This window comes from Mus musculus, chromosome 10 (assembly GCF_000001635.26).
Source record: "Mus musculus strain C57BL/6J chromosome 10, GRCm38.p6 C57BL/6J".
Lineage (NCBI taxonomy): Eukaryota > Metazoa > Chordata > Mammalia > Rodentia > Muridae > Mus > Mus musculus.
The window spans coordinates 128,093,582-128,105,819 of record NC_000076.6 but is presented as its reverse complement, the minus strand read 5'-3'; the positions used below and the strand labels follow the sequence as shown (position 1 = coordinate 128,105,819).

At 46.5% G+C, this 12,238-nt stretch overlaps 1 protein-coding gene across 18 annotated transcripts in view; it reads right to left on the bottom strand.

Annotated features, from left to right (window-relative positions):
* The window catches only part of Baz2a (bromodomain adjacent to zinc finger domain, 2A), a 37,934-nt gene that overhangs the window by 23,484 nt on the left and 2,212 nt on the right, over positions 1-12,238 (bottom strand). For 8 of the 18 annotated variants that reach the window (XM_011243281.3, XM_030244830.1, XM_011243278.3 and 5 more), the window contains one exon: positions 9,297-9,440. The gene's annotated coding sequence lies outside the window, so the exon portion shown is untranslated. Of the gene's footprint in view, positions 1-8,759; positions 8,876-9,296; positions 9,441-12,238 lie in introns of those variants that run through there. The other 10 variants (XM_011243283.3, XM_011243285.3, XM_030244832.1 and 7 more) reach the window with 3 other exon arrangements.

Genomic DNA, 12,238 nt, shown 5'->3' with positions numbered 1-12,238 from the left:
TTTGCCCAAATGTAGTGACCATGTACTCACTCACATACATTGTGTGTGTGTGGGGGGGGGCGGACAAAAACAACTTAACTCCTAGATGTTACAATATAAGAATACAAGAAAGGGCTGGTGAGATGGCTCAGTGGGTAAGAGCACCCGACTGCTCTTCCGAAGGTCTGGAGTTCAAATCCCAGCAACCACATGGTGGCTCACAACCATACGTAACGAGATCTGACTCCCTCTTCTGGAGTGTCTGAAGACAGCTACAGTGTACTTACATATAATCAATAAATAAATCTTAAAAAAAAAAAAAAAAAGAATACAAGAAAATGACAGGCATGGCAGCAAATGCCTTTAATCCCAGTACTTGGAAGGCACAAGCACATGGATCTCCGAGTTTGAGGAGGTCAACTTGGTCTACTTAGCTAGTTCCAGGCCAGCTAGGAATAGTTAGACCCTGGAAAATGTGGGATTACAGGTGAATATTGACATGTCAACTTGCTTCTCAGCATTTAAAAAAACCCTAATGTTATATATATATGTGTGTGTGCACCTAAGTGCATGTGTATGTACACCACACACAGGCCCTTAGGTCAGATGAGGAGCTAGATATCTGGAACTGGAGTTACAGACAGCTATGAGCCACCATATGGTGCTGGGAATAGATCCCAGGTCCTCTTTAAGAGCAATAACGATTGAGGACACAGTGATATAAATGACCCAAGGTAGAGCATCAAGGTTGAGAAACAAGTTGTCCCCATTCTGTCCCACACATCTTGGGAAGCTCCAAGCTTTCTATACTCCCAGTTCCTGACACTGGAGACAGTGGTGACCTTTAAATTTCATACCTTGAGAACTCATCCTCCCAAAGTCAGCTTGTTCCATTAGAGTTCCAGGTGCCAAACTCACATTAAAGGATGCCCTCTTATCTAACCTACTCAAACTTCTTTTGGAACTCAGAATCAGACCAACTAAAACATGTTCTGACTGAGGCTCAATCTCTTGCAAAATGTCCTTTCTTTAACCTCTATTTCCAACTAGAACCCTAAGTGAAGTTGAAGGAAGGTGATGAAATTTTACACTGAGGTAGTAGGAAAGTACTACTCAAAGAAAACTGCATGTCCGGGCAGGTTCTCTACAATCATCTGGATGTTAAGTCTCACCACCATGTTTCCAGAATTTAATTTAACACTAAAGTAGAGAAAGAGCCAAATGATTTACTGCTGAATGTGTGGCGCAGCGTTTTGTTATTACCACTAGAAGATTGGTATAAGCTTATTTTCAGAGAAATATATTCTCTCTCTTTTTTTTTCTTTCTTCCCTCCCTCCCTCCCTTCCTTTCCTTCTTTTTTTTCAGAGATAGGCTCTCTATTTAGCCCTGGCTGTCATGGAACAGCCTATATGTAGACTAGGCTGGACTTAAACTCACAGAGATCCACCTATCTGTTCATCTTAAGTGCTGGAATTAAAGGTGTGTGCTACCACTCACAGCCAGTTTTTCATAGAGATAAAAATTTATACTTGTACCATGTGCACATCTGGTGCCCATGTAGGTCAGCAGAGGACATCAGATGCCCTGAAACTGCTAAAATTAAGAATGATTTTTAGGGGGGTGGAGAGATGGCTCAGTGGTTAAGAGCACTGACTGCTCTTCCGAAGGTCCTGAGTTCAAATCCCAGCAACCACATGATGGCTCACAACCATCTGTAATGAGATTTGACGCCCTCGTCTGGTGTGTCTGAAGACACATATAATAAGTAAATCTTAAAAAAAAAAAAAAAAAAAAGATTTTGAGGGAGCTGGAGAAATGGCTCAGCAGTTAAGAGCACTGACTGCTCTTTCAGAGGTCCTGAGTTCAATTCCCAGCAACCACATAGTGGCTCACAACTATCTGTAATGGGATCTAATGCCCTCTTCTGGTGTATCTGAAGACAGCTACAGTATATTCATATAAATAAAAAATAAAATAATAAAAAAATGATTTTGAACTACCATGTAGGTGCTGGGAATAGAACCCATGTCTTCTTTCTGCAAATGAGCAGAGGTATCTGAAGAGTCCAATAGGTGTTGCACCCATCCCCTGGAGGCAGAGAGAGTTACAGACTATATTGTGAGCTGCCTGAGGTGGGTGCTAGGGTGCTAGAAACTGAACTCAGGTTCTCTTGAAGAGCAGCATGCATGAGCTCTCTCCAGTCCCCCCCCCTTTTAAATTTATTTATTATTATATGTAGGTACACTGTAGCTGCCTTTAGACACACCAGAAGAGGGTGTCATATCTCATTATGGATGGTTGTGAGCTACCATGTGGTTGCTGGGATTTGAACTCAGGTCCTTTGGAAGAGCAGTTAGTGCTCTTAACCGCTGAGCCATCTCTCCAGCCCTCTATTTTGTTTTTAATTCTTTTTTTGAGAGAGCGTCTCACCATATAGCCCTGGCAAGAGTAGAATTCACTATGGAGATCAGGTTGGCCTCAGAAATCTGCCTGCCTCTGTCTGTACCACCATCACAGCCCCCAATTTCATATACATGCCAGAGCTTGTATGTGTCAGTACACGTGTAGATCAGAGGACTTCTAAAACCATTCATCTCTTTTGAAGCAGGGTGCCCAATGATCTTAAGTATACCAATTAGGCTAGACTGGCTGGCCAGTGAGCCTTAGGGGTCTTTCAGTTCTGCCTCCCTAGTGCTAGGTTCACAATCACACAGCACCATGCCTGCCTGACATTTTTACTCGGGTTCTAGGGATCAAATTTGGGTGGCTCATGCCTTTAATCCCAGTACTCAGTCATAGCAGAAGCAGGTGGAAGTTGAAGGTCCGGTCTGTATTTCCTAGAGCCTTCCAAGCTAGCCAGGGCCACACAGTGAGATACTGCCTAAAAAAATTTGCAGGGCGGTGGTGGTGGCACGCCTTTAATCCCAGCACTTGGGAGACAGAAGCAGGCAGATTTCTGAGTTCAAGGAATTTTAGTAGCTGGCCAGTGATGATACACACCTTTTAATTCCAGCAGAGGCAGAGGAAGACATATCTCTGAGTTTAAGTCCAGCTTGGTTTGCATAGTGAGATCCAGGACAGCCAGGGCTACATAGAGAAACCCTGTCTCAGAAAAGAAAAAAAAAAAAAAAGCAAACAAACAAAGGCCCCAAATCTCTTGACTTCTCCTTTCATATACTGCTGTGAACTAAACCCAAGGCTGAGAACTAAACACAAGGATCCTTAATAGACTTGTTAGGTATTCCTTGTAAATAAGATAAAGGAATAGAAAAGTTCTAACAATATTAAAAACTCAATAAACTGAGCTGGAGAGATAGCTCAGTGAAAAGCACTGACTGCTCTGCTAGAGGTCCTGAGTTCAATTCCCAGCAACCACACGGTGGCTCACAACCATCTGTAATGGGATCTACTGTGTGTCTGAAGACAGCTGCAGTGTTCACATACAAATAAAAAATAAAACTTAAAAAAATTGGGAAGAGGCAAGAAGGACAAGTTCAAGGTCATCTTTCGATACATGATCTATTTAGAAACCAGTCTGGATTACATAAGAACCATTCTTTTAAACAACAACAACAACAAAACTAAAGGAATCATATCACATTCTTACACTTCACTGCCAAAGGAAGAGTTTTGTGTAGTGTTTTGATAGAATATACTACCATGTACAAGGTAGGGGAGACAACACAAGACAACACCAAATAGGAAACCGTGGCAGAAGGACTGCCCACTTGGGCTACAGGAGTTGAAAGCCAGCTTGAGCTTGTGTGCTAAAGAGAAAGAATCCCAGGACTAAATCACAGCAGAGGCAGGTAGGGCTCTGTGAACTAAAAGTCAGTCTGGTCTATGCTTCCCAATTTTAAGCTAGCCAGAATCTCACACAATGAGATTATGTCTCAAGCAAACAAACAAACGAAACAGCACTTTATTGACCTATCACCCTAGAGGGGAAAGGGCCCCAAATTTCTTGATTTCTACATTCCTGCTGTGGACTGACCTGAAGGCCCTCTACACACTAGGTAAGAGGCAGATAGATCTCTCTGCATTCAAGGCCAGCCTGGTCTACATGGAGTGTTTCAGGAGAGCTAGGGGTACACAGAAAGACTTACCTGAAACCCTACTGCCGAAATAAGGGGGCGGGGGGGGGGGGAAGAAAAACCCAGAAAACCTCTCTATATCCTAAAATATAAAAACTCACTTTACTGTCTCACTTCACACACAGACAAGATCACACACTATACCAATTAATAACTTTACATCACTCTAAGAGTAGGAGAATAAAAAAGGTTACTACCACCGGGCAGTAGTGGCGCACGCCTTTGATCCCAGCACTCAGGAGGCAGAGGCAGGCGGATTTCTGAATTCAAGGCCAGCCTGGTCTACAGGGTGAGTTCCAGGATAGTCAGGGCTATACAGAGAAACCCTGTCTCGAAAAACCAAAAAAAAAAAAAAAAAAAAAAAAGAGGTGAACCAGGTGTTGGTACACGCCTTTAATCCCAGTGGGGAGTTTGTAGCCAGCCTGGTCTACAGAGTTTCAGGACAGCCAGAGCTACACAGAGAAACCATGTCTTGAAAAACAAAAAAATAAACAAAAAAGAATGTTTTTACCACCAAACTCTTATTTCCACATCTTTTCCCTCTTTTAACTCCAACAAGGAAAATCAATTTCTACAGGCTAAAAACAGGAGAAGTGGTGGGGCTGATGAGGAGACTCAATGGTTAAAGGCACCTACTATCAAAGCTGAATTCAAATCTACATGGTTGGATAGAACTAAATCTTGAAAGTTGTTCTTTAATCTCTACCCACACCCCGTGACAAACATAACTACACCAGTACTATATCTTTTAAATACGAAAACGGTAAAGCATAGCATGTGTGAGACCTTGAATTAAATTCCCAGCGCACACGCACGCACACATAACCAGACAGCTGATATCACTCAGATGCCCTTTACGGTCTTGGTCAGAAGAACCTGCCAGTCAGCATCAGAGAGGCAATGCCCACACACCTGTTTCTGTTTCCAGATTGTCAGCCACCCCACTAAGAGCAATGATTCAATCTTACTTATAAAGATACCATTTTCACAAAAGTTACATAAGCCTGCTCCTACCCTAGATCTTCAATCTATGGACTTATATGCAGACAACAAGTTTCTGATAGAAAAATTGCAATCTTGGAGCTGGAGAGATGGCTCAGTGGTTAAGAACACTGACTGCTCTTCCAGCGGTCCTGAGTTCAATTCCCAGCAACCACATGGTGGCTCACAGCCATCTGTAATGGGATCTGATTTCCTCTTCTGATGTGTCTGATGACATCTACAGTATACTCATATAAGTAAATCTTTAAAAAAAAAAGAAAGAAAGAAAAAGAAAAATCACAATTTCAATGACAGGTGCATGTTTGCAGGGCACTTCAAATGATCTTCACATTTCCATTCTTAGTATTTCAAGTCGTGTCCCTAAGCAAACCCAAATGACAACAAAACAGGATGGAGCCAGGCATGGGGCACACACCTAATCCCATTCTGTGGGAAACAGAGACAAGTACATCTCTGTAAACTCAAGGCCAGCCTGGTCTACATAGAGAACTCCAGGCCAGCTAGGGCTATCTAATGAGACACTGTCTTAGGGGTGGTGGTGGATAGGAAATTTCAAACAAAAAACAAAATGGAGAGATATAGATCATAGTGATATCACTTTATCCTTTAGAGAAAAAAAAAAAATCTCTTGGTTAGACCAGGCAGAGTGGAGTCTGTTCTGTAATCCCAACATCTGAGAGGTAGAAGCAGGATTACTCCCAGCTTAAAGCCAACATAAACTTCAAAAGCTTAGTTCTAGGCCAGTCTGATCCTGGTATAAGAAAAAAACAAAACAAAAAACAAGTCTCTGTGTTGCAATGACAAAGACTTTAAGTCCGGCACTCAAAAGGCTGAGGTAGGTGATCTCGGGAGTATGAGGCCAGCCATGTCTACTCAGGGAGTTCTAGGACCCTGGCTCAAAACAAAAGTTAAAAACAAAACAAAGGGGGCTGGTGAGATGGCTCAGTGGGTAAGAGCACCCGACTGCTCCTCCGAAGGTCAGGAGTTCAAGTCCCAGCAACCACATGGTGGCTCACAACCATCCGTAATGAGATCTGACTCCCTCTTCTGGAGTGTCTGAAGACAGCTACAGTGTACTTACATATAATTAATAAATAAATCTTTTAAAAAAACAAAACAAACAAACAAAAAACCAGGGGGGTGGAGAGATGGCTCAGTCATTAAGAGCACTGACTGCTCTCTTCCAGAGGTCCTGAGTTCAATTCCCAGTGACCACATAGTGACTCACAACCATCTGCAATGGGGTCTGATGCTCTCTTCTGGTGTGTCTGAATGTGAATACATAAAATAAAATAAAGCTCTAAAAAAAAAAAAAAAAAAAATCTCGCCAGGCGTGGTGGCACACACCTTTAATCCCAGCACTCGGGAGGCAGAGGCAGGCGGATTTCTGAGTTTGAGGCCAGCCTGGTCTACAAAGTGAGTTCCAGGACAGCCAGAGCTATACAGAGAAACCCTGTCTCGAAAAAAACAAAAATCTCAGCTGAGCAATGGTGGTACACACACACCCCTTTTTTTAAAATTTAATTTTATTTTTTTCTGCATTGGAGTTTTGCTCATCTGTAGGCCTGTGTGAGGGTGTCAGATCCTCTAGAACTGGTACATAGGGCTGCAGACAGTTGTAAACTGCCATGTGGGAGCTGAGAATTGAACCCCAGTGCTCTGGAAGAGCAGCCAGTGCTCTCATCTGCTGAACCACCTCTCCAGCCCCTGCAGACCAACAATTAAAAATAACAAAAGCACGTTATTTTGGGATGGAGAGATGGCTCCTCAGTTAAGCGCTGTTCTTCCAGAGGACAGGAGTTCAGTCTTCACATTCACAAGACAGTTCACAACTATTTTGTAACCCCAATCCCAGCAATCTAAACCCTGCATCGGGTCTCTATGGGCTGGCTCCAGGCACACCGGTGGTGCACAGGCATACATGCAGCAAAAGACCCATACACATAAAGTACAACAACAAAAATTTTAAGGAAAAAGAAAAAACCCTACCCTTCAAGAAATATTCTTTTGGGGCTGGAGAGATGGCTTAGTGGTTAAGAGCACTGGCTCTCTGCTCAAAGTCCTAAGTTCAATTCCCAGCAACCACATGGTGGCTCACAACCATCTGTAATGGGATCCGATGCCCTCTTCTGGTCTGAAGACTGACAGTATACTCACAAACATAAATGTTTAAAAAGAAGAAAGAAAGGAAGAAAGAAAGCCAGCCAGCCAGCCTTGTATAGACGAAAGTTACATCATGATAGCAAATTCCCCTAATTTGTTCTGTAAAAGGTAAAAAAGTCAACGAGGAGGTTTCCCTGCAGGACTGGACTAAACTCACCACTGAGGAACAAGCTTAACACTCTCGTTAGTAATAATAATCAGTCCCCATCCCTATATACTAATCATAAGTACACATCTTCCCCCTTTCCCTTCTTCCACATCTCATAAGTATCCTTTTCTCCACAAGCTTATTTGCTCCGATGATTTGCAAAAAAGAAAAACTGTCATGCTTAAAAATATTAAGGATCAAGAAAGCCACTCTAATTCCATAAAGATCTCAAGTACTCTTGGCAGCTTTCTACACTCAATCTGCACTGCTTGTTCTGAAGAGTGATCACTGCTCGTGATAACTCACTTTGATTTTCTATGACCTCTAACTTGGTTGGGGCAGGAGTGGGGTCCAGAAGAGACAGTGTACAAAGGAGGACCAAGATCAGTGGGTCAACTATAGTTGACCGACTACTAGATGACAAATGAATACTACAGTGGAAAAAGTCTAACGTTTGGCAGATCCAAGCCTGCCCAGAAGGCTTCAGAAAATGAAACCAAATCAGATTAAAATGGTCATTTCAAAACAACAAGAGACGCAGCATCGAACGCACAGCTGCCATTTCCAGGCCACTTCCTGCGGGAGGCTGGGGGAGGGGCAGTTTGTGTACAGATGGAGGTGGTGGAAGCTATCGCCCCCACCAACACCACTCCCCCCGAAGGATACAAATCCCTCATTCCTGTAAGCTCCACAAAGGATGCCTGCTATTGGCATTGACTTGTGCAAGTCGGGAACGCCGGGAAAGAAAGGGATGATGCGAGAGCACCGTCTCTCTACGGAAACGGGGATCCCCTTTGGAGAGGATTTCCTTGGGAAGGAATCCCTCTTTATTCTTCCCCTCAGTTTTCGGCCCTACTCAAACCAGACGCCAAGTATGAGTTGTATCAACCCCCATCTCTAGAGTCAGGGATTCTCCCGGGGCTCCAGGGCCCCAAGCCAGGCCAGCACGACCGACAGCCAGGCCCTCTCCACGACCCGGAGAACAGAAACCCGAGGCTCTCCGGGGAGTCACCGCGGAGTCACCCCCACTCACCGCGGCCGAAACCCCCATCCGCACGAGCCTCAGGTGTAGCCCACCGTGGGAAGCCCCGCGTCCATCCCCTGCACGCCCGCGACCCCGCCGCCCCAGGAGGTGGAGCCCTCCCGGGGATTCCGCCGCCACTGGATGGGTCTCCACCCCAGCCGAGCCCGACCGCACCGCCACCTCAGGGGGCCTCGTCAGCCGCCACCCGCGCCCGGCCGGGGTCTCCCAACAGCTCCGGCGGCGTCCCAGCGGGGAGAAGTCCCGGTCACCTGAGGCGCCAGCTGCCTGAGGAACTCCCGCGGACACCGGGCGCCCGACCCTCGGCCCCCGGCCGCACACCCAACAAACCTGAGGCGACCGCGTCCAGCCCGGTCGGGGCTCGCTTCTCCCCGGGGGACGGGCGGTTCACATGGCCAGGCTCCGGGCGCCAGGAGGGAGGAGACTCCCGCGGGAGAGGGGTGCAGGGTGCGGGGTCTGGGAGGGGGAAGGGGGTCGCGGTTCAACCGCGGGGCCTGAGCTGAGCCAACATGGCCGGCGGGGGAGGAGTAAACGGAGGGGGCGGGGAAACGGGGCCGGCAGCACCGCCCTCCACCGCCGCGGCCGCCGGGTCCTAGTGCCCGGCCCCGATCCGAATCTGGGTCCTAGCGCCCAGAATCCCTCCCAGCAGTTCCCTGCTTCACCAGCATCTCTTTGAGGGTTGGAGTCTTGCTTCACGCAGGTCAAATTGAAAGGTGAGCCATATCCCAGGATTAACCATAACGGCTAGAACCCATTTCTAGGACCATTTCGGGGCTGTTTATTTCCTCAGCAGGGTGGTGATGAAAAAGTGGAAGTTGATACATAGGGAGCGATTTTACAGGGATGAAAAGGAAGCAGTATACTCACCTATGTCCTGTAGGGACAACCTGGTCCTGCCTGGATCACTGCTTTCCTGGTGTCATCTGCAGGACCTTGGTCGTTGGAGAGAATCCTGCACATGGGGAAAGGAGACTTGGCTCTGGCTCCACACAGTCAAGATCTGAATCTAGCCTAAATGTGGCCAAAGGGTAGAAGATAAGCAGTAAGATAACCAAAAAACTGACCCAAATATTTTTCTGTTCCCATACCTTTTCTTTTTCTTTTTTGGTTTTTCAAGACAGGGTTTCTCTGTGTAGCCCTGGCTTGTCCTGGAACTCACTCGATAGACTCGCCTCGAACTCAGAAATCCGCCTGCCTCTGCCTCTGCCTCCCAAGTACTGGGATCAAAGGTGTGCGCCACCACCGCCCATCTCCCAAACCTTTTCCAACAAGGCTACATGGCTGTGTTCTTTGGAGAACTGGAAGTCTAGACAGGAATTATGGCTTAGCTTTCATCTGAATGTTATTGCAGGGACCCAAGATGGGAAACAGTGTCGTATGTTACAGCTTTTTCTTTTCAGTTCCTACCTCTCACTCACTAGGTGAAGAACTCAAGACCCACAGAAGCTCCCCGACCTGTTCAAAGTCACACAGTAAATAAAATATGACTAGAAGGGAACTGCATTCCCCTTCCTTCCAATTCAAGACTTCTGGCTTCATAATTCCCATTCAAATCAATGAAATGTAGTTTTAGAATGTAAACAATTGCCTAAACTACGCAAAGCTAAGTCTGAAGACTTAGAAAGAGCGACACACAGAAACAAGATTCTGGCTGGTTTTGAGGGGTCAACAAATACATTTTTCTCTGGGGGATCCCAAGAGCTTGGAAATCTGGGTGTGGACAGAGTCTGATTGAACCAAACCCGCAGTCTAACGCCAATGTCTTTACCCCAGACAGGGATTCTGAGTGTGGGAGATGCTTTACCCACCCATCATTATAAAAAGTTCAGATAGGTTTCAAAAGGAAGATCTCTTTAAGATAAGCCAAAAATGTGGGCTCAGCACATGGTTCCTCTCCCTCAACAGAGCTAAGTAGATTACTAAGGGAAGGAGGAGACAGAACAAAATCTCTCTCCCCTGTCAAAATGAGTTTATAAAGTCAGTCACGGCAACCTACGCCTGTAATTCATTCCTACACTGAAGAGGCATAGAGGAGAGGATCGCCCTGTGAGCTCAAGGCCAGCTCGGTCTACAAATCCAGTTCCAGACTAGTCAGGACTTCATTGTGAGACTTTGTCTGGAAAAAACACAAAAGGACAAAGGTCGCCTGGGGGGATACACCTTATCTTTCCAAAAGCCCACTAACCTCCACGCCCTGGAGAAAGGAGAAGTAAACTTAGGCCAAAAAAAAAGTGTGGCCGGGTGTGGTGGCGCACGCCTTTAAATCCCAGCACTTGGGAGGGGAAGGCAGGTGGATTTCTGAGTTCCAGGACAGCCAGGACTATACAGAAAAACCCTGTCTCAAAAAACAAACAAACAAAAATGTGTAACCCCACCACCACCAAGAAAAAAAAAAAAAGCTTAGGTTGGAACTGGCACCTAAGGGCAGGAGAGGGAAGAGACAGATTTAGAGGAAAGCTGGTATCTTTCTGTCCTCTCCTTTTTCCAGGGCAGATGACTCTTCCTACTTCCCACCCGGGGCTAACCAGTTTGAGACAGGGCACGCAGAGGAGGAGCCTGCGCCAGTCAGACGTCCGTGACCACGCCCCTTCGCTTCATCACCACACACCCACACACACCCACCGCTGGCTCCGGAAGAGCCGGTTACTCCTGTGCCCCACTGTTCCCACCCCTTCCGAGCCCCAGGCCTAGTAACCTCGGCTACTTTTAGGCCCAAACCCTGCCCTGAGCCAGTAAAGAAAGAGGTAAGATAGAAGACCACCAGATATTAGAAGAGGAAAAACAGGGCATAATACGTTTTTTCATCTGGTACAGAAGGGCTCCTATCGCTTTATCCCACCTAGGCTGCGATCTTCCCTACTCTCTGAAGGATAAAGGTGGGCAGGGAATACGCCCCAAAGCTTTTTACTTTTTGCCGGGTGCCTTAACATACAACACTTGTGACCTGCCCCCCACCCCCATGCCAAATCTGAACGCAAAAAAGCGGACTTGATCCCATGTGTCCCCAAACATTTGTCAATCCCCATAACAATGTGGCTGGTTAGCCAACAAGCCTCCCTTCAAGAAGCTACTCCAAAGAGAAAGGGGCCAACGGTCATTTTATTAGCAACCTGTGAGAAGAGTGTCTGGGGAACAGACTGAACCTCCCACAAAACAAGCCAGAGGATGATGAGACGTGAAGTGGCGATAAACACCTGCCACCGCCTTCTCACCCTCCAAGTTCCTGCTGTACCTCCCTGTCTCTGGGTCAGCTGTCATTGTGCCAGCCACTCTGGAGCCAGATGGCTGGGGCTATGAGATGGTGGTATGCATCCTAGCTGTACCTTCCCTTTCCTCTTCAAGACACTCCAAGCATCCAACCTTAAGCACTACAGGACACACACACTGCGCCCTTCCCAGCACCTTTAGTTGTGACTCAGAGTAGTATAAGACAAACCCTGACACCCATTCTACTAATTCTGGAGGCAGGGGCACTAGAGAAGGAGCTCGGGGCTCAGCTGGATGGAAAGAGTATTTCCTATTGAAGGTAGGGTAATTATAAAGACCTCCCACTCCATGACTGAACCGATCTTGCCTTAGCCACAGCTCTTGGCCCTGTAGCAATTCCCATTGGTTCCTTTTCGGCACTCAGGTTCGGAGGAGACAATCTCACCGTATTTTGGTAAGGTTAGGTTCTCTCATAATATGCCAAAAAGATTGTAACCCCTCCCCTTCTCCAAGTGGGTCTGCGCCCCTCGGATTTAGTCTCCAAATTCCCCAACGGACAGCTGGGCATATGATAGGCATATAAGACAGTGACATCTCGGGGT